This window comes from Pleuronectes platessa, chromosome 5, assembly GCF_947347685.1.
Source record: "Pleuronectes platessa chromosome 5, fPlePla1.1, whole genome shotgun sequence".
Lineage (NCBI taxonomy): Eukaryota > Metazoa > Chordata > Actinopteri > Pleuronectiformes > Pleuronectidae > Pleuronectes > Pleuronectes platessa.
Genome location: NC_070630.1, coordinates 8,636,391 through 8,658,303, shown reverse-complemented (window position 1 = coordinate 8,658,303; position 21,913 = coordinate 8,636,391). Strand labels below are relative to the sequence as shown.

Sequence of the window (21,913 nt, the reverse complement as noted above, 5' to 3'; positions counted from 1 at the left end):
ATATTTCATTCAAAACTTTTCGGGTATCTGAATGGCAGGGACACACCGGACGTGGAAGCGAATAGCCGCGAAGCGCCGCCATTTTCCTTTCGGGGCACATATTAACCGATTATGTCGTTCACACCAGAAGCAATCCGGTCTGGTCTAGAACCCTCTAAACCAGGGGTCACTAACTGGCGGACCGCGGTCCGGGTCCGGACCCAGAAGCCGTCCCATATGGACCCGGACCTACAGCCAGCTTTTGTAGTCATTACGGTAGTGGTTTAGCGGAGCTTCCGTTTTTTCTAACAGGCGCAGCTTTTGTAGTTATTACGGTAGTGGTTTAGCGGATGAGGAAGCGCATTGACCAATTGCATGCGAGTAAAGCCATCCCATGTGATACTACTCAGCCAATCAAGTCTGTGCATTCACGGCGGTAAACATTGCGACGCTGCAGACAGATGACAGAGTTAGAGGCAAGTAAGACACGAAAATACGGTAGAAAGAAAAGGAAAGATAGCGGTACAGGTAGAGAGAAACAAAGGAGTGAGTCGGAGAGAAGGAAAGAAGCAGGAGTGAGACGGAGAAAAGTAAAGAAGCAGGAGTGAGACGGAGAGAAGGAGAGACACAGGAGTGAGACGGAGAAAAGGAAAGACACAGGAGTGAGACGGAGAAATGTAAAGAAGCAGGAGTGAGACGGAGAAAAGTGAAGAAGCAGGAGTGAGACGGAGAAAAGTAAAGAAGCAGGAGTGAGACGGAGAGAAGGAGAGAAGCAGGAGTGAGAGGGAGAAAAGGAAAGAAGCAGAAGTGAGACGGAGAAAAGAAAAAAAAACAGGAGTGAGCCGGAAAGAAGGAGAGAAACAGGAGTGAGCCGGAGAAAACATAAGATACACATGTCGCTCTCCAAAAAATGAAAAGTGGACAGCGAAAATAGAGCATTCAATCCGGAATGGACAGACTCATTTCTGTTCATTCTTCCCACTGGGAGCACTAAACCAGTGTGTCTCATATGTTCAGAGACTGTGGCACTTATTAAAAGTGCCAATGTGAAACGCCATTATGAGACAAAACATAAAGGTTTTGAACAAACATACCCACCTAAATCTGAAGTGAGATCACAGAAAATAAGTGGTCTCAGAGCCCAATATGTCCAGTCCACCAGGATCCTGAGCCACTCATTCACTGCCCAACAACGTGCTCATGAGTGTTCCCTCAGAGTTGCTTGGATTTTGGGTCAACACAAAAAGCCATTTACTGATGGAGGGGTTATCAAAGAATGCATGAGTGCAGTTGCCGAAACACTTTTGACGGAAAACAACAACAACAGGTTTGTGATAAAATAAAGCAAATACCCATGTCAGCCTCATCTGCCACAAAGAGAAGTGAACTATTAACTGAGGATGTTCTAACCAAGCTAGATGAAGCCATGAAGAAGGCACCGTGTGTAGGCTTAGCCGTGGATGAGTCCATTGACGTGTGTGACAGTGCTCAGCTGTTGGTATGTCAGGTTTTTCAGCACCGACCAGAAAGCGTTCTGTGAAGACCTGTTAGGTTTCACTCCCCTTCAGACCAGTACAAGAGGTGAAGACATCTACCTGGCTGTTAAGGAAATGTTAAAAAAGAGAGGGATACATCCACAACAAGTGGTTTCAATTACCACAGATGGAGCCCCTGCAATGATAGGGAGAGAGAAAGGAGCTGTAGCAAGACTGAAAGAGGACAATCCTGAGCTCATAGGTTACCATTGTATTATTCACCAATCTGTCCTCTGCGCCTCCCTGTCAGATGAACATGCTGAGGTGATGAACACAATGATGAAAATGATCAATTTTCTCAGGGCATCCTCTTCCTGATCTGAGGCAGACTATAAAGCCAAAGCCGGATGTGAAGAGGTAAGTCATAAAACAGTGTAGTAGTAAGGATACTTTGTTTTGTTTTGGCTGTTGGGGCTGATTCTATTTAGTAGAATGGGGCATTTGCAAGGGTTGATGGGTTAGGGAAGAGAAGGTCAGGATAGGAAGAGATTAGTTCCTTCTATTTGCTAACAGGAAACAGAAAGAGGTTAGGAGAGAGGGAGGACGGCATGAGAGAGGGTTGGATAGGAGGGAGGAGTAAACCTTACCCTATGAGAGGAGATTAGGAGAGATGGTGGAGGGTAGGAGTGAGGGAGCAGTAGGTTTGCCTCTTTCCTACTGTCCTTTCACCCTACTTTGGCTCTTTTGGGTATTGTTACTTTGAATATTTTCATAAACCTCACAGATTTTTTATATTTTTAAGGGATGTTTTGTTGACTCCATTTTTATTGTGGCAGGTCAAATGCTTCGTTGGATAAAGTGCAGTCTCTTCTGTCTTCCCGGAAATCCTTGCGTCTTAAGGAAGCACAAAACCTTAGCCTCAGAGTAGGACGAACCTATGAACATGTAAGTTGGTCTCTTATGTTTCATGTGCACCATTAAATATTCACTAAATTAAAGGATTACCGTAAGAGTATTAATTTTAAGCAATGAGACACGACATGCCATTCTTTACGGCACAGTTACCACAAACACGGTAAGGAATGGCATCTAGATTCTTTGACACAACCCTCATTGTGATCAACAATGCTCAAACACCACTTTTTTTTTAATCATATTTAAATAGTTGATGATCATTGAATGTACAACTCCATTTATACATAACTTGACTTTTTGTTTTGTTTTCCAGGCTTTTAGGGAGTCAAAGATCTTGAGGTCATTGTAACCTTGAACTCCATCGCATTCTCATGAACGCTATATCTACAGTGCCTTCAGAGAATTTTTTCAAATTAACACGCACTTGGCCTCAATGATGAGCTGCTTAGAATTTGGTGGTCAAAGGTGAGGGTGACACAGCTCATTGTTCTCTGTTCTCTCCATCTTTCAGGACATCGAATGCAGTGAGGCCGAGGCAGATGTCGCAGGGACAACCATGGCAATCTACACCGTTCAAGCTGAGGGTGATGATCATGATGGTCCTGGTGGACTCTTTGCAGATGTCGGTATGGTCCTGGAAGGGGTCCAAGTTCTCAACAACCTCCAAAGTATCAACCATGCATGCATAATGCTTTATGGGTTGGTCTATGCTCTTAATTTGAGCTATCCAAAAAACTTGAAGTATACATTCGAAGCTTACCAGAAGATCCTGATGGACCTGGAATCGTCCAAGCCTTCAGCCAAAGTACGAGCACTGAAACTCAAATTGTTCAGGTGACTCTTTTTTTGGGGTGGGGTGGTGATGGGAGGAGGAAGTACAGGAAGAGACCTATGTTCTACTACTATATGTTTAATGTTGTTGAGCCTGAAGAGTTTGTTCTGTCCTTTCATATCCCATTACAGCGATCGTTCCAGCAGATACAGATGTAAGGAATGTTGTTGAGCCTGTAGTTTGTTTGTTTGTTCTAGATCTAGAAAAAAGAGCAGGTCCTTTACTGCCATTGTTGGAGCAGATACTAACTTGCCTCTGTTCTATTGCAATTACAAAACATGTTTCATGTTCCATCTATAGCAGTAGATTACTTGGTTGAAGAGCTACACTACCTGCTGAGTACAGTGTCTGTGTGAAGAGAAGCGTTAATAAATTAGTTGAATCAACAAGGTGGTCTGATTGTATGCATCATTGAGATATTGTTGAATTTCAAACAAATACACAATCATCTTGAATAGGTAACCTAATAGAAAAAATCCATTGAATATGAATCATAAAAATAATGCATTATGATTAAATTTAAGCTTAATTGTTATGTATTTCAAAAACATACACATTAATCATCTTGAATAGGTAACCTAATAGAAAAATATTAATGGATATTAATCATAAAAATACATAAATCTAATGCATTTTGATTGAATTTAAGCTTAATTGTTATGTATCTTAAACACATACACTTTATTCATCTTGAATAGGTAACCTAATTACTATGTAATTCAAACAAATATACTTAATGTATTCTAAATGTATAACCTGAATAATATGCATTTAAATTCAATAAATTATATTAATACTGAATACATAAACCTGAGGAATATGCATTTCAAATGAATAGGCTTTATTACACTGATGCATATGGATCATGTAAAGTTTATGTGGTAGGTTTATGTTCAAAATATAAAAAATAATCAAATGGAACTTTGTTATTAATTAAATTACATAAATCTTAAAAGTTAGGGTTAAATATTTCTGTGAGTGTGCTGTTCACTTTCTGTTGTGTTGTGAAGACAGTGGATGCTGTTTCTTTTATGACCATAATCATAACTCAAACAAGTTATCATTGTTTCAACCACGACGACAGAGATAATATTATTATTGTTGCTGCTGAATCAGAAAATGCTTTTGTGTCTTTCTCTTTGTTTTTCAATCTGAGAGACTTGTTTGATGAACACTAACATATGGATACGCAGCAGCATCAATGTGGATTGGCAGTGAAGCTGCTCTTGAGTTTCGTATAGTTTTATCACTTCACTCTGCCTCCAGGCAAAGATTCAGAAGTTGGTCTGTGATTAGTCTCAATCTTTATTCCATCTGCTGCATCATCTCTGCATTCAGTCCAACCACGTCTTTAACAACAATATGTATTTTTGCAACGTAAGCGAATACATAAACAAAATCTATATTTAGACGTTCTTTAGTAGAACCGCATGTCCTAAGCTCACCTCGTTTTATCATTTTGTACCGGTAAACGCTTTTAATGTGGTGTTGATAAGTGATGAAGAGTTCCTACAATTGCCCGAGTGCTCTCCTGCTGTTTGAGCTTCAGATGAGGGAGGTAGTTGAGCAGCGAGCAGGGAACATACATTAGCAGCACATAGAGCAGCAGCACTCTGATTTACTGTTCCCAGGGCGGGTGATTGAGGAGAGCATTACGTCACAGCTGATAGATCAGAGAGTCTTACAGCAGAGTGCAGCTCCATCAGCTGCTGCTGACAGTAGCGTTAGTTCTGACAACCAGCAAAAATGGATTTATGAAAAAAACAAAGATACTCTATGCACTGACACAAAACAGTGTCAGGGCCCACCCGCACACAAACACACACACACACACACACATACAAACGCAGTACCCCACGGGCACATAATTCTTGAGTGTTAACACCAAAATTCAATAAAATACGAGAAGACAGTGCAGAAAAAAAAGAAATCTGCACAAGGCAGGTGCTGCAGTAAAATGCTAACTGGTAAACTAAGACGCGTGGAGCAGAGAGAGGGACACACAGGAACACTTTAAGATGTCAAACTCGTGGTGTTAATGGGGAAGTGAATCAGTTGTTTTCTTTCTTCATGGGTGGAAGTTACTGTCGTTCCAAACAAAGGTTTCCTCTGGTAATCCAAACACAGGCAGGTTACAGGACCAGGAAACCTTACAGTGCCCACTGGCATCCTTGAATTTAGTCTGGATACTTCTTCATTACTCTCCTTCAGTTTCGGTATTTCATTTACATTATCCAGATCAGAAGATATTCACCTTATGTATCTGTCTTATTGTTTTTATTACCGTTATCAAAAATATTCCTGCAGACATTTCATCCACAGGCTGTTGACAGCAGGTCTGTGGCACAACCTCTTAGGTAATAAAAAAACCAGACATAAGAAAATGTAAATTTTAACAGTATAAATTCATATCCTAACGGTGGTGTGGACTATTTTTGTGCAACCTTAAAGTTTATTGCACATGATAATGCTGACTTTGCAATCCACCGTTGGTTCAAGTTTTATTTTGTTTCTATGTCTTGGTGAAACAAAGTCCTGTGTAATTTCCACAGCCTAAATAACATATGTATTCTCAATATTTATAAATAATACAGGTCCTTTAAAAATAAGCATGAAAACATAAGAAAACACATAAAAAAACGTTTATTTCTACCTAAACCAGAATCTTTTCCTGAATCTAACCAACACAAATCTAACCAAAGCATGTTACCATGACGACAAATGACCAGTATCCCAGTCACTGGTACGATCCTTGGTGGTATGTGGGCGTCGGGACAAATTGTACGATACGGTTGTTTAGGGTTGGAGGATATTAACATTTTAGGGATTAGTCCTAATAAATACGGTGTGTTTTAGCTGTGAATGTAATGTAATGAGCTTTAAGATAACTGTGGAATCATCATTTCATGTTTATAACTGTACATTCAAAAAAATGAAGAGACATGTGCAGAACAGCATGTACAATATATTGACATACGCTGACCTATGAGGTTTATAACATGTATAAATGGATGTTTCATCCTGATGCATTAACTCAGCATCAGATTTCAGGTGAAGCCCTGAAGCATCTTTCTAAAAAAAGGCTTCCTAAAATACTGGCTTACATCAGGAAAAGTCCGCAAAGGGTATAAGGTTCATGATTTATTCAACGTATACCTGAACATCTGAAAACTTTGATTTTACAGCAGCTGGTTAAATACTTCACTGCTTGAAATGAATGCATGATTTACTCTCAGTTATTGACGAGGAACGGCAACTTTTCAGACAAACTAATCTCTAATGGACCCACGGAACCAAAAGCCATTTCCATTAGTTTGCTGATCATGGACATGCACGGAATTGGGAGCTGAATGTAAAATAAATTACCTACAGACTTTTGACTCCTTAGCTGTTATTTATATTACTTCTACCGTGAATTATTATTAAACCAATTATTACCAGCACAAGCCCATGTGACGTGCAACCCCGGCAACACCAGCAGAGCCGTGCGTGCTGTAGGTCCTGAATACCAGCTGCTTATCAACACAAATGCTAATGTGACCTTTATATTAGAGACAAAGTTATGAATGAGATTCAGGTTCAATACCTGGCAGACATGGAACATATTCTCTCACTTGATGGAAAGCTACGACTTCCATTGTGCGCGTTTTGTAGGTTAATCAAAGTTAGTCTGTCGGAGAAACACAAACATGTCGCTGACTTAAAAAGTGAGCTGGTGTGGCTCAAAGGGTAGAAGGAGTTCTCCTCTCATCTCAGGGTTGGTGGTTCAATCTCCAGCTCCCCCTGTGCCAAAGTGTCCTTGGGAAAGATACTGCACCCAAGCATCTTTCTTGGCAGGTCCACTTCCACTGGTGTGTGGTGTGTTAGTGTGTGTAAAAAAACTTTGAAGCTCTTTGTAAAGCACTGAGATAAGTACAATGTAAATTTTTAGGGTTATTAACCATTTAGAATCAACAGAGAATGACAAATGTAAACAAGTAAAGATGAAACTGCATCACAGATGTCATGGTAGACGTACTGCACAATTATTCCTGTGACAAGTTCGACTGGAAAGAAATATATCTATATATGTGATGACTTTGCACATTCATTTATTTTTCCCAACTGTTGTTTTTTTTATTCCCTACAGGAGACAAATCCCACACTGCCAAAAAAACAAAAACAATGTTGAATTTTCTGAGCTTAAGCACTATAAAATAAAAGCATCAGCCAATCACCATTGACTATAGCAGCTTCGTCTTTACAAAGTAGGATCACGGCAAAAATATTATGGAACAAAGTATTTGAACTAATGAGACCAGGATCATCCTCTACCGAGCAGATGGAAAGGATCTGCTTACGAAACAAAACAAACACTGCAAGCTGACACATGAAGCTCAGAGGAGGTGGCGTCGAGCCGAAGCTTTCATGGCTTCCTTTGTGATCATGTTGTGTCTCTATCTAATCGTTTGATCCAACTTTCTAAGAAGAAATATTTACTTCAAACACTGACCTATTCGGGCCCCGAGGGCCTGGGCCTGGAATGCCTGTTCAATAACCCATCCATATCTGTGTATTTACATTGGGCTGAGCACTCTGCACTAACTCTGCTCCAAACCCCAGTGAGAGAGAAGCTCAGACGTCTTATAGACGGCCTCACTGCTCCATATGCCACTGGCTGGTTTCAACTCTGACAGCTCATCACATTTTATGAGCTCATCAAATGTCCCGCGTGTAAAGTCCTCTGCATAGTTACAGCTTACAGGCCGGGCAACACATTTAGATAAAACTGGAGCATTGTATGGAGCTCTCTGAAATGCATTGAGACAAAATGAGGCTCAAGTAAAGAAAATCGAATCGATGATGCAACCTGTAATACAGTTATATATATTCATATATAGGTTTTATTACAACAGTCGATATGATGACTAATTTGCATTTTATAATTCTTTTGAAATTCTTCTTAAAAACTTCCAACGATTCATCTTGTCATTAAAAACGTCTTATCAGGAAGATAAACGTACTGTACTCAAACACACACACACACACACACACATTCTCAACTAAAGACTAGATTCTAATGCTCAAAATGTGATTGTGATATAATTCGGAAGAACTGGTCACATTAGTAATTAGCTGCACAGCTGCAGCAATAACGGAGTCCCTTCAATTTTCTTTAATCAGATCTTGGAACACAAAGACTGTGTGATAAGGATTATTCCTGAGACGTTTCGGTGATACAGGCTTTGTGTAATGTGTATTTGCAGTTGGGTAAGTGCTTATTAAGACTAATCTATAGACTTCCTGAGGACATTAGATAGGTGTCTCACTCAAACATATGGCACATTAGGAAAAAAAAAATCAGGGGGGGGGGGAGCACTTTACCTCTTCTCAAATAACAACCTCTCTGAACCCACAGCTCACAGCTACTGTATCGTCTCTTCAGGTTTACATATTCACACCAAACACATAAAGTGATTCCACCAGGCTCGCAATGTTGCTGCCTCCTGTTTTGCCTTGAGCAAACTCTTTTCCATCCCATCCAGACAGGGAGTGATGAGCCCTGCTATCCAGATTGAGGTGAGAGGAGGGCTGGTCTCCTGCCTCCAGCACCATCTGCTCTGAAAGGCCACTTTTAGACTTGCTGAATAGACAAAACTGTACCCGCAAACACAGACGGTGATTATCAGAGCCATGACTTCATCAATACAGGCAGGGCAGAGAGACTATTAACGGTTTATAGAGATGATTGACCTCACGCTGAGGTCGTATACGATCAGTGTATTCTATAAACTCATCTACAGTCCGACCCTGGAAAACAATATCATTATATATAATATGTATTATCAATAAAAACCAGAGTATAAGCAGTATATATACATACACACAGTATATTACACAATACATGACAAATCACAGTATTGATTCTGGAATGGTCATAGTACAGAAACTGCTTAAAACAAAATCAGTCCTGCTCCTCTTCTGTCTAAAGACGTTTTCCCACCTACCTTGTTTGGTTCAGACCTTCAGACTTTACAGTTTAATCTGGAGTGAGAGGGGTCTCGGATCAAGGTCCAGACCAACTGACCAATGGCTTTCCAACCAAAAGAGGTGGTCTCAGCTCTTATCGAGCTGACCCATGGTTCCGTTCATTTACAGTGTGTGAACACATCGTTCGGACCTTCGGACCAATCGCAGGAGGTTGAGCCAATGTTAAACTTAAGAGGGAGAAAAGGGCAAAGGCGGCTCACAGGATAGCCTGCAGCCTGCAGCCTCTGACGATATAATCAAACTAATTTCACCTGAAGTTGGTGATACTAGCTGTAGTACCATATTGATATCACAGTGACCACCAAATCAACCGAAAGAACTGCTTCATTCATCTTCTCCATTCAAATGGAAAGAACACTTCAAGTTGAATTGAATGGACAACACGCCAACATCAGACAGAAGCCTGTCTTCAAACCAATCAATGACGAGTATCGGTCGACACAGCCCACGTAGGAGATGACGACAGGACGTATGTGTATCACACAATATTCTTTAGTGGGCTCACTAAATCGCAATGTGAAGTCAAAAACTCTCCAGATCAATAAACAATGCACCAAAGACATGAACCTCAGTCCTCTGATTCCAGCTATTTAACAGGAAGTTATTAGCAAATGTGAACGTGCTCCAAAAATGCAAGCTCCCTGGTGAACACAGCAGAGCATTTAGAAGCAAAAGAACCAAAGACACCAAAAACAGAAGAGGAGCATGAATGCATCAGCACAACATGACTCCAAAAGAAAGATACTGTTGCTCCTAAACTGCTGGATGGGTAAATAAACTCTCTGCTGCCAAATTCACTCTATCAAGATGAAGATATGTCAGCGTTACATCCAAACATCACAGGTTTAAAAAATATTATACACTTTCAAAATTGACTGAGAACAAGAGGAAAACTATGATTGTTGGCATTATAAAAAAGAAAAAGCTTGGATGTCACAATGATTTATAACATTGTAAGTGTACTGGCTGAGTCAAAAGTCGCATTTTCACCACCTGAGAAATATTGCGAAAGTCAGACCATATCTTGTCTGTCCGATGTAGAGATATTGATTCTTACTTTGTTTTCCATCCTCAAAAATACTGCAATGCTGTTTAACATGGATTATATAGCCTATACACTAAATATACACTAAATGTACACTAAATGTACACTAAATATACACTTTTTAAATATACTTAAAATGCAGCATGGAAAGGCAGACAACATGCAACTTGTTTGATTTCCTTAAATAAACAGCATAAACCTCATCTTGCTTTTTCAGATCTGTATCCTACTGTTTTATTCATTCTTATCATCTAATGTAATTTAATGTTTAGATTTGTATTATATTCCACCATGTATTCTAATATCTTGGTTTGCTAAGATTCAATGTTGATTTGTTTAAGAACAATACTTTGATTTTATTACTATTATTTAAAATAAGAAGATCAGTTTTGACATGATTGCATGAATAGTAATATACAGCGAAGCATTGAATGAGCAGGATGTGTTAAAAGCTTCAACTCAAGATGGAAACAACCAGCGCGGAAAGAAAGAAGAAAATAGAAGGGCTTCCAGCTACGAGATCAGAGCAGCAGCCCAACCTCTGGACCCGGGAACAAGAGACACCCAGCCTGGGAGGGGAGAGGGGCTATCGACCGCAGGGAGAAGCAGGGCTGCAGTAAGTGGAATCCAGGGTGGGAGTTTCCGTGTCAATGGGTTCGTCTTACACCCTCCCTGATGGACCACGGTGACGTCCCCCTGGGCCCGGATGGGATTCCGTGGTCAGCTCGGTGACAGCTGGTGAAGGGTGGTCAGGCCTCATGCATAATGAAGGCTCAGAGGAACACACCACAACCTGACTGCTGCGCTGATGTGGAAGTAGTTCCATCACAGTGTCAATACTGCAGGAATATTAACTGCTGCTTAAGGCCTGCACTGCATGTAGGACCACCGGTGTCATAACATATGATCACAAAGCATTTCATGAACCAATACATGATCGTACAATAATGATTGGCATCAAAATGTTTAAAATGTTAAACTGTTTAACTATAACTAAGTTACAAAATAAATCTATATTTTATATTTTAATAGGCAATAAAAAAGAGGAATTGTGAAATAATATTAATCCATAAATATGCAGTTTAAATTATAAGGATATTTACAAAAACAACATACTGTAACTGTGAGTAAGAAAAGTCTGATTCATAGATAAATGATGAAATTTAAAATTCAGTTTGAATTAAATTCACTGTTATTTAGGCGGACCATTTGTATTTTGATTTCCCAACGGATTTTCCTTTACAGGATTTTTTTTAATCACAAACAAATTAAATATATTTTTTGCCAGATTTTTTTACTTAGAACAACGACCTGCTGCGGCCAACAACAGTCCTGATTGGATCAATGCCACTGGATTAAAACTGTGTGGGCTCAAACCCTAAAGGCAAATATTTCTCTGTGGAATTGAGAACTGCAGAGTTAAGAGAAAGAGATCTTTGGTTCACTGCAACAATTGACCCTTCAGCTATTGATCACAGCAGTTTTAAGATAAACACACACAAATAGGTTGTGTTGCACGAGCTGTGGACACAAATCCGTTTTCCATTAGTTTAGTTTCTTGTGTTTTGTTTTATTCATTTTATTTTTAAATCGGGGGTTCTGTCTTCAACCTGACTGCAAATCCACCGGTCTCCATGGTGGCGAAGTTGAACTGTGATGGATTTTTACAACAAATAGATTCTTGATCATTTTACCACCTTCCACTCTCCTGGAGGTTTGTTCCTGTCTGATTAGCTGATGCCTCGTGTACTTTGCCCTATTTGACCTCCGGCGTTCCCACATCTGAAATATCATTACTGATGTGAACCGACGCCAAAACCGCCAAGAACCAGGTTCTATGACAGTGGAATTTCCTTTTGAGAAACCTAATTGGGTGAACTGCTTTGGGTGGGTAGTTCCTCTCAGGAGCTTTACAGTTCCAGAGGCCGCCGTGTCTTCAAATGTCAACGTGTTGAGGAATCAACAGTTCCGGCTTTTTCTGTTGTGAGCGGACACACTGCAATACATCACCTCAATCAGTCATCCCAGCCCTCGCAGGCACTGGCAGCTGCCACCACCACCAGCGACCCGACCCCCATCCCCAACACAGCGGCGAGAAAGTGCTTACCTAGGAGAAAAAGACAGAAAGGACATTAAATCAGCGAGCATAATATTCTAGTGAGCAGTGGACTCGCTTTCACAGATTAGCCAATCTCTCCTCTGCACAGCGTACTGCCACGGAGTGTTAACCCTTTCCATTTCAGTTGAAACGGTGAGAGGGGAGATTATCCCATATATTCTGGTGCTCAGCATTTTCTTATGAGTCTAAATACAGGCGGTAATGAAGGTCGATGCACTTGCGTGTTGCTCAGGGAACAATTGTGATTTTATCAGGAAGACAGTGAAAAATGGCTGGAAAGCTAATAAATGCAGCGAGTGTCGGTCTGCTCTTATTTTCTGAATATTCACAGAGTAGAAACCACTGTACCACAATCAAAGAGGGAATATAAGAAAAGCAGGTTGAGGGGATTCTGTGTTCCAGCCCGGGAGGCATTGAGCCCAGTATTCAGTCCACAGCCTCGTGTGAAGTGTTTTTCACTCGGCTTGATCAAAAGACGAGGGTGTCTTCCAGTGCCGGATGTTACATCACACAGCCTGATTCTTCACACTCTCTTATCCATTTCTCTGCTTATTTGTACCCATTTGAGTCCAGGGACCTCACAACCCTTCCTCGGAGCCAAGCAGCCTCACAAACAAGGCAAATGAACAATCTGAGGAAGGATGCTGCACGACAACCGAGAGAAGGTAATGGAGATGCACATCGTGTGTGAAGCACTTCACTGAATGGGATCTTGATCAATCAAGTACCTGCTGTTGACATACTGCAGTGAGGAAAATAAAGAAAGCACGCACTGTTATTATGCCTGAGAGACAACACTAGATGTGAAACAGGATCGGAAGCTATAAACCACTGACATAATGGCTCATTTTACTATAAGTAACCCCAACTAATTAGATGTATACAGTATAGACACTGTGAATGAACGTTTATATTATAGTTAAAACATAATCAATAAAGTCTGACATCATGTATTTATCAGCAGATGTATATATGCTAAGATATTTTAAATGATCAAAACTGCATTAAAATATATTTTAATTGTAAAAGGTAGGGCTATTTTCAATTACTTTATTTACTACATGGATAAGTGACGACTAATTCCTGAGATATAAGAAGTATGAATGGAAATACTCAAAAACATAACCTGCCTGTATTCTACCACATATTATTATCTATTGATATACTTCATTAAAAATGCGAACTATGAGGAGTTAAATTAAGTTTGACCATATAAAGTTTTCCAAAGTGAAAAAAAAATATATAGTTAAAAGATAAATTGTCCATAAAGAGAGTTTAACAATAGTGTGATATACAGTAGGTTAGACTCTGAGGAGGAAATGAGAGTAAAACATGTCTATTAGCTATGAATGAGTACGAGCAGGGTCACGCTGGCCTGGTACCCAGTTGGCTGATCAGGTTCATCATATAAAAAGAAGGCCTCCATCCTTCTCTCTATTGAACTCAGGACCCCAGGTGCTTCAGATAGTTTGTTTTTTTTAATTGGCTGAACTGTGACAGCCAATAGAGCAGGACAAAGATTGACTCACACAGACAGACTGGTCCACACGGAGCCTGGGAGACGAGAGGCCAAAGCAAGCTGTCTAAACTTCTCCTGAAAATCAGTCAAAATGCTTCGGTGGCTCACTGGTTGGGGGGAGTTCAAGGTTGTCCACCTGAGCGGGTCTCCCTCGGTCGGAGCTATCAACCGCCTATTTAACGGAATAAGCATCAGCTTTCTGCGATCCCTGAAACAGAACCCGGACGATCTCCAGAGCAGAGTGGCTTTTCACATCTTATTTACCCAGAAATAACAAGATCTCCATTCACCGATTTCCACTGGAAAAAACCTCACTCCGCATCTAGTCATCTCTGATCTTCAGGGTTCATTCCAGCGCTTTTGTCCATAGTGTGACTGTTATCAACGCTTCACAAAGCTGCTCTGCCACTATTGTTCTGTGGCCTTGATGAAACGACCAAAAAAAAGAAGGACGGACTCTAATTTTCCAGCCTTGAGCAGCGTTAAGCAAAGCAAAGATTGTTTCCCGCTTTACAAAGAGCTCAGAGCCATGAATTTGCCACATGGAGCTGAACCGCTAACCAAGGTCACAACTTTAACAATTTTATAAAAGTGCAGTTAGAAAAGAGTTAGGTGCAGAATCCAAACAGAGCCAACAACTGTTATAACAACGATAATACTGTTTATTTATTATAACTTACTAATAACAGTCAATAGACTCAGATGTTTGTACACAAGCCTTCACTGTAAAGGAGACATATAATGCTCATATTCAGATTCACATGAAAAGGTTGAAATGCTTTAATATTGAGAAAACACATCACTTTGCTATGTCAAATGAAAAAACAAATCAATTTAATCTATACAATAAAATTGATGAAATATTATTTTATGTCGAGCATTTCAGCCATATATTTTGTTTTAAATGGCTTCATATAGTCGAGGTGTTTGAGGAGTTTACTTTTCAGCCCGGCGTTCATTCATTTCCGTATCAATAACAGAGAATGGAATAAAGTTCAGTGGACCAGGTTTATCTCAGTAAATTAATTGGGTTGTGAATATTTACTCACAGCACTGACATCCACAGGTCGATGTGTAAACCTCTGTGGTGTCAGAGGCGTGTGAAGAGTTTCATCTCCAGATAATTAATGCGGAACACTGAACGACTATTCAATTAAAACAGGCTGCAGATTTGTCAGCTATGACAATTGATTAACAATACATCAACTGATTAAATAATTAACCCAAAGCCTGAAGCAATTACTTCACCATTCAGGCTGTGATAGGTTTGTATTGTATTTAAAGATAAACATCTGCTCAATCAATATGAGGTCTATCAACAATATCTGATTGAATCCGCATGAGCAGGTACAAAGTCTGTGTAAACTGACACTCCATTGACGAGCTGCTTTAAGTCAAAAACAAAAGTGCTTGTCTGGGTTTTTTCCCTCAGGCTGTGTTATGCTAAATGAGCCTCTGGACCCTATTGATGCTGCCCTCAGTTCTGAGCTGAAGACTTTGAGCTCGCTCGGGGTTGTCAATCCACCACACGCGCTTACAATTTGCTCCTGTGTCAAAAACAAAGACATGAAGAGAAAACAACAATCCAAGAGCTGCATAATTTTACTGAGAGACAAGGGCAAGATGGAACTGTGTTCGGGCACTGTGCTGCATTTTAAACCACTGAAGCAGGCTTCGTTATTTCAGGTTCCTTCCCAGGAGCTGCGGCAGCTCCCTGTGGAACACGTCAGTGTCAAGTCATCATCTGTGACAGCGAACCACCACCGCTGAAGACAGCACGACTCACACCTCCAGTAAACAGGGAACAACACACCCGCCGGACCCGCGCTTAGAGTTAAAAGATTCAACATCTTCTGACGGTAAAGTTAGACCACATCAATTATCAATTACTCTTAATGGTGGGGGAGAAATTGAATTAAAATAGAGTCATGGCTGACCACGGGATACGAAGAGATATTGTTCTTGGCAGACGCATTCTATTCATTCATCATTGACGTAAAGGTAATAGGACTTCAGAGCTGTACTAATGACCAACGACAGCCTCTCTGTAAAATAGATGAAAGGTGTGCCATTATGGGGTGGACTCATGAGAGGAGAGGCCATGCGGCTAATGACTCATTAGAGACATCTATAGCCAGACAGGCTGGGAGCCAAAAGGCCAGGAGCCCTTTTTAAAGACTCAATACCCCAGCTGACACTAATTGTAGCCGTCAGGATAGCATGGATTTTCATCGCAGATAATAACAGTCAGCTCCCCTGACACATCTTGGCCTGTTACCCATAACTGGCACTACCCTGGTCGGTGAGCCCGGCTCAACAGTGTCTCCTGTCCAGAGAAGCCGGGGCACAACGGAGCCGCCATAAAACAGCAAGCGCTGGGCGCGGCAATAATGGTTTTAAATCTGATAAGATGGTAAATGTGAGCTATCAGAGGCAGAGATGCAGCCGGGAGGACGGCCCTAAAAAGAAAACACCCACACAGAGTAATTTTCAATATTCCCGTTGCATCATTCAGCTCCTGCAAGCACCTGCAGTGTTGAGCAGAGCCATCTCTCATTTGGACAGAGGCAAAGCGGGATGTTTTATGGTCTAGTCATACTCCCTGTCACTGTGCTAATGTGATTCAGTTCCAAAACAGTCAGAGGAAATGAGAAAAGCGACTCCTTCCCACCCTTGCAGCACTCAGACATGATACACATGGGGCTTTACACTGCTGGCAGCAGGAGGGGAGAAAAAAATTACAAAAACCTTTCATGATACATTGACACAAGGGGAGGAGAGACACTTACCACCGACTGCAGAAGCGGCAGCGTGAGGTTCTTGATGCTAGATTTGAATGTTAGAGTAGAAAGTGTGGAAGAAAGACTGGTGGCAGTTCATTACACTTCAAACTGAAAATGACTGGCAGCGACTCTCCCCTGGGCGAAGGAAAGAACAAGAGCCGGAGCGCTGGGTTTTACAGAAGACAGACTATCAAACACGCTGGCAATAAAAACCATAATCAGAAATACATCCGGAGCGAGCCCAGCGTTTCCTTTACGGTCTTTATATAATGTTGTTTGTGATTTTAAAACTAGGCGATATCGTTTGACCACAAATCCTTCAGTGCTCACTATCAGCCATTTAATATATAAACGGGAAAAACTTACTGACTGTGATCGGCGCTAACCTGTGCAGTGTGTTGTTCTACTCAGCACAATTCAGCACTGTGACTATGTGCACCAAAGGAGAAGCACTAAGTGTTGGATGCATATTTTGTTGGGGGTTACTTCTATCAATGTCAACCGCAGAGTGAAGCCTGGCCTGCATCTAAGATGAGCTTCTAAAGACCAAATATTCCAGATTGTTCTTTAAGTTTTTTTGAAAAAACATCAGCTTTCTGATTTCCTCCTTTTTTGATATAGATTTTGTACTGTTTGCTCGTATCTGAATTTCAGTTTGTCCTCCATGTTTTCCTTTTGTTTTGATAAATTCAGACTAATGTACATTTCCTCATTGCAAAAACAGCCATATTATAATATATATGTCTTTAAGCTGCTCTTCTGCTCTAACAGATTTTTTTGTAAAAATAATAACTGTTTCTATCACAAATATCAAATACACGATTTTTGAATTGCTGCTGTTTATTTTCAATGATGTCTGCCTGTGCGTTTCAGACCTTTATTTTGAAATATATGCAGGAAGAGTTGTATATATAATCATAGAAGAAGCAGTTGGAAACAGCGATAATGAATGAAAGCAGCATTTCTGGAGAAAAGACACTCAGCAGCAGATTGATGAGATTCCATTGTTGAAGTGATGAGGAAATGAACATTATGCTAAATTTACCATGTGAGCTATTATAGTAATTAAACCCTTTTGTTGAGGCTATTATTTGAGACTCTGTCATTATTTGGCCTTTATTTGAGGATTTATAGTTTACTGTATATAAAGCAGAGCACCAGAGATGAGTGCTGTGAGATTTGACTTAATCGAGACATTAAAGCAAACATATTCAGTTGATTGAGAAAAAAACTATTAGAAATAAGTATTTAAACAACAGATAGATCTCACTCATTTTGAATGTGCATTGAAAGGTGATGCTCCTCTTTACATCTACAAAGTGAAGCCAAATCCTCTGGGACGCATCCTAGTGGCTGACTGTAGTGTAGATTATAAACCCCATGTCAAATACATTTTCCCAGAGGTGGTTTCTGTCAACCCTTATGTGTTCACTAATTTCCGTATGTTTTGGTCTTAGTTAGTCATTTGACACAGGGTTAAACATCATGACTGACAGCTGAGGCTGACTTGCGATGGCTCAAGCGTGTGTGTCGTGACACCGCGGCTTAACACCTCAATCACTACAGCACAGACTCTAGCTCTATATGTAGTCAAGTGCTCAAGATGAGCTTGCCTGTATCTCTGATATTGGTCTAGGAAGTGGAGACACATCGTCCATCTTTGAAGGCCTATGATCTTTGATCTAAATTCACTTCGTAATATGACTTCACTATTTATTTTGTGTTTAAAAACAATTTGGATAAAATTTACAACAATCTTTTTTTGAGGGTGGGTGTGACTCAAATATTTCGACCTAAAGAATTGAAAGTATTGAAAAAGATTGTCAATTAACTCAATATCTAAACATTAAATGGTAAATTATAAGGACAGCAGAACCAAATACTAGTAATTATTGGTCAGATCATCATGTTATATGAATCAATATTTATATGAATCAATTATTTTTCATGAGCTCTCGGTTGCTTTATCTTCCTGAAAGGATAAAATGAAAATCGGATCACAACAAATGTCAGTAATCTGAAATAAAAGACTTATTATATCTTGATTTGCACTTTTGTTAATACTTGGCCTTGGACATTCTCCAAAAGACTTAAATATCTCATCATGTGTCCAGAAGGCGACCGATTAATTAATTCATGTGCTCACTGACTCATCCTGCCCTCGTGGTGGTAAAAAGATTTACCAATGTCAACAGCTGACACTACAATCCTGCACTCGTCTCTTCCCTGAAACCGCTGAGGAAGCCTTGTGTCTATGAAACCCGCGTGTGCTTGTTTCCTTTTTTAAAGGGTGAATTAAAACCATGTCACCTCAGTCAACCATCTCAATGAGAGGAAACAAATCCATAACCACTGGCTTTAAAAGGCCACAGGAGCAACAAACCTTTTAAAAGACCAAAAGAGGTGTAAGCTGAGAGACAAAGGTCAATCTAATATGGACTTCTCTAACGATTGTTTCGCTCTTTGACTAATTCCCCGAGGCCAAAAGAAAAGGAAGGTGAGGGAGGAGGCAGGAGCCAGTTAGCTCGTCCCGTCTCTCAGCTTCTCTCATCCTATTGGGAATATGTCTCACGCCACAGTGATCCCATAGGGAATCAAACCATGGTGGGATTTCCTACCGCATTTTTAAGTCCTCTTTAACTAACCTTAAAATGACTGTTAAAGCGCATGTTCATAAATATTCCAAGAGATGCTACAGTAATATAGCGAGGCCAAGGCTCGCCCTGCCCTGCCTCATGTCTGCTATTACAAGGCTAATCTAGGCTCCCCAGGAGAATTTCTAGATTTAATTTAGGCATTTGGGGATGATGCTTGGCGGCGACAGGGCCCATCCATCTTCCCTTAACAGTCCTAATCTTTATTGAGGCTCCAGACTTCAGGTAGTGCACGTGATGGATAGCACCCCTGGCTGAGGACAGTCCATTAGTAGGAAGAGAAAACCGCGAAGCCAGAGCCCAGTTACACTGTCTTAAGTGCAACCCGGAGGTAGTGGCAGCTCTGTATACTATTCTATGGGGGGGGGGGGGAGCAACCCCCCCAATGTTTTGGAACGAATGTCCACCCCAGTTAACCGTCCCAGTAGCACTCATAGGTTTAGATTAGACAACTGCAGGTCTGAGCACAGTTTCACCTCCACCGCCTGAGAGCTCAGCAGCCATTAAAGACAAAATAACTCACCTCAACAGTGTTTGTGTTATTTTGACTCGAGGCGACTTGAGTGCATCCACTGTGAACTTCATTTTGAAGCTTGGAGCGTGAAAAAAATCCAAGACATGCTCAGTAGTTTAGCCCCGAAAAAAGAAACTTCTCATCTATGATTGACAGAGCTCTTGATACAGTGGTTTGATTGACAGTGTGACAGCTCTGCCAGTTTTTGATTCCAGCTGAAGTTTACATTTTTCTCATGAAGACACGTTGAATCTAGGTCAGTATTTTGGATTGTGTAGGTGGTGTCTGTCTGGGGAAAATAACCTTGAAGGTCTAATAAGTAGCCCGTCTTTGTTTAAAATCCCCTCAAGCGTTAAATCATGCTCAACTTTGAATTTCTCCCCGACGCCAATTTAAGAAGTCCAGGATTCAAAGAAGTCTCACTGATCTCGCACCACGTGGAATCGCTGGTGCGGCGTTACATAAACAGAAAAAATAAACGGAAAAACAAACTTTGCTCGTTAATCAGTTCAAGTGAAGATGATGCGCTTTTACTCCCCCCATGATGTCCAATTAAGAGTCGTGTTTATCAGCCGAGCTCTGTGGCGCAGCTTTTCACAGGTACCCACTGCTGCCACCAGCACTTTTATCTGCACAGACAGCAGGACACCAGTTCAAAACAATAACATGGATTATGTATAAAGTGAAGGGGGGGAGTCACATCCATATTTGCAAAGACGTGTTTGTTAAATCATTCTAAGCAAACACAAAAACACTGTTTATCACACATTCATTTGGCATTACAGCGAGCTTCAGTGCGTTTCGCTGGAGTAAATAAAGGGAAGATAAAATGCAGTAATCCATCACAAATCATCTAAGGCTTCCTGTCATCTCGCACAGCATGCTAGCCTATTTTAGCTTTAATTAAGTTATTCTGGACCTGCTGACAACAAAATAAAGAAAGAAATGGAAGGAAAACAGAGAAGAGTGTCAAGTGTGGGGAGTTTCTATGGAGACCCGGAGCATCTGGCTTGATCCCAATAATTTGTTCTCTGCTGTCTCTCTCTGTCTCTCTCTCTCTGTCTCTCTCTCTCTCTCTCTCTCTCTCTCTCTCTCTCTCTCTCTCTCTCTCTCTCTCTCTCTCTCTCTCTCTCTCTCTCTCTCTCTCTCTCTCTCTCTCTCTCTCTCTCTCTCTCTCTCTCTCTCTCTCTCTCTCTCTCTCTCTCTCTCTCTCTCTCTCTCTCTCTCTCTCTCTCTCTCTCTCTCTCTCTCTCTCTCTCGTTCACACACACACACACACTGTTTCCTCACACTCATATTCCCTCATGGCCACAGAACCTTTAACTTTGATCATAATTTCCGTCACTCTTCAAACACACCAGCAATTCATTTCTTTACAACGGCAATTATTTGCATTACTGTATAGTTTTCTTCAGAGTATGACGTTCTGGTTCGGGTCCTGGATCCGACACTATTTACTTTCTGCTTTCAAGCAGAGGAAAATCTTCCAAATTCAGCAATAAGAAAGATAATACTAAATGCAAAACACCTCTCCAAGTCCTATTTCTCTCCTGTAGTTCACAGACAATGGTTCAAAACTAATGGTGCTAAACTGTGCCTCTCAAAGACAATGGTCATTCTTAATTTGGACAGTGGACGGCTATCACCTTTCAAAGCCTGTGGCTGGTTTTGATGCAGGGATGGAAGAAGAGCTTTCGGGAGAGAGGAGCAGTCACAGATGGTGATAGATCGATATTCAACAGATCGATAGATACTCAATAGATAGATTGATATTCGATAGACAGATTCAACCCGAAAGGGGAAAAAGAACAGAAGAGAGTAACACTGCAGTTCACTTATCAGTTTCAAGGTTTAGCTGTGTCTTTGTGTGTTTCCACTTTCTCTCCCTAGTCAGATATTAAGCTTAAATATCCCAGATAAGAATTCTTCAATCTTGCATCGTGAGTCAGTTTAATGCCGTTGCTGGCTTCACTTTTGTGGAGCCATAATGTCGTCCATCTTTATGTACAGTCTGTGCTTTGATGCCACGTGGTTTTACTGCATTTACC

At 40.7% G+C, this 21,913-nt stretch overlaps 1 protein-coding gene and 1 long non-coding RNA gene across 4 annotated transcripts in view; one reads left to right on the top strand and one right to left on the bottom strand.

The window, feature by feature from the left end:
• Nucleotides 1-21,913, bottom strand: part of cadm1b (cell adhesion molecule 1b) — a 137,915-nt gene that overhangs the window by 81,894 nt on the left and 34,108 nt on the right. The gene's annotated exons all lie outside the window — the stretch shown is intronic.
• On the top strand, nucleotides 1,832-3,590 carry LOC128440789 (uncharacterized). 3 transcript variants are annotated; one of them, XR_008338574.1, is made up of 3 exons: nucleotides 1,878-2,202; nucleotides 2,291-2,399; nucleotides 2,881-3,590. It is a non-coding gene; the product is annotated as an uncharacterized LOC128440789 (long non-coding RNA). The 3 variants fall into 3 exon arrangements; XR_008338573.1 differs by lacking the exon at nucleotides 1,878-2,202 and adding an exon at nucleotides 1,832-1,871 and having other exon boundaries at nucleotides 2,291-3,590; XR_008338572.1 differs by having other exon boundaries at nucleotides 2,291-3,590.